A 1,088-nucleotide genomic window follows, 5' to 3' on the forward strand; every position below is an offset into this window, starting at 1 on the left:
AGAAGGGTGCGGAGAAGGTGTAGCCCTAGGATCGAGCAACGTTTGATAGATTTCGCCGACCTAAACGGGGTTAGATCGCCGAAACAACAGCCCTTGTTCGGGTAAAACCCGAGTCATTCCGGTACGTAGAACCGGCTGTTGTTCGGGAATGATTGTGGGTGGTATAAATTCAATCTGGTGGGTAAATTCAATCTGTGGTTTATCTTATAAATTTTAATCCCATATAGATATGTATATATTTGTATGTTTCTATTTATTAATTTTTTGGTTATAATGTGTTTTTTGTTGTATTTCATGTTTTGTGACAGATTTAATTAAACGAAATTGCCCCTGAAGAAGCTAAAAATGTTTTTTCGAAACTTTGGGCCAGAAAGTGAAATAACGTAGTTTTATTTGCACAAAAAAACATAGATCAGACCAGCCTGGTAACATAAAATTGAATACATTGCATAATGTTAATATCGTTCAAACTATTATAAAGTAAAATACTGTACATACTTTTCAATTTCCGCTCCTAAATACGCTCCAAACACCTTCCCAGCAACCACTAATATATAGTTGCCTGAATACACACTTTGTAGCAACTGCAGTTGCCAGTTGAGCGTTAGGAACAAGTGCAGAATAAGGTCCGTTTTTCGAAAATTCACCCTTTGCCCCTCCATAGCCACGAAAATATAAGTTTGCTCCAAAAAATGTGTATGCCTTTAAAATCAGAAAAAAGGCGGACCAGGCTCACTTCCTCGTTGTTTTTAGCTTAACGGGCCGTATTCTGCACTTAAGCCAGTTGCCATCTTAATATCGTTTCGGCAACTAGCAACGCAACTGAAATGCGGTTGCTATCGATAATCGACCCATCAAGGCGAATTTATATATTTGCTTCGCCTCATGGCTTTAAATGTCAAATTGAAAAATTTTGTTTGAATTTCCACACACACACTTTCAGATTTTGACAGTTCATGCCGTCCAAGCAAAAACTAAATGTAAATTTTTGTTTTTGTACTCCTTATATTAATTCGCCTTGGGACCCTTTATATCCAAATATGAGTTTTCAAAATAAGTATACTTAGCAACTAGGTTTGAATCAGAAT

The 1,088-nt window shown here is 36.8% G+C and overlaps 1 long non-coding RNA gene across 1 annotated transcript in view; it reads left to right on the forward strand.

Annotated features, from left to right (window-relative positions):
- Positions 1–107, forward strand: part of LOC118750301 — a 5,842-nt gene extending 5,735 nt beyond the window's left edge. The window contains exon 3 of the long non-coding RNA XR_004994376.1: positions 3–107. This is a non-coding gene — a long non-coding RNA (uncharacterized LOC118750301). The remainder of the gene's footprint in view (positions 1–2) is intronic.
- Positions 108–1,088: the final 981 nt, after the last annotated feature.

This window comes from Rhagoletis pomonella, unplaced genomic scaffold (genome assembly GCF_013731165.1).
Source record: "Rhagoletis pomonella isolate Grant_MI unplaced genomic scaffold, Rhpom_1.0 Rhpom_scaffold_00199, whole genome shotgun sequence".
NCBI lineage: Eukaryota > Metazoa > Arthropoda > Insecta > Diptera > Tephritidae > Rhagoletis > Rhagoletis pomonella.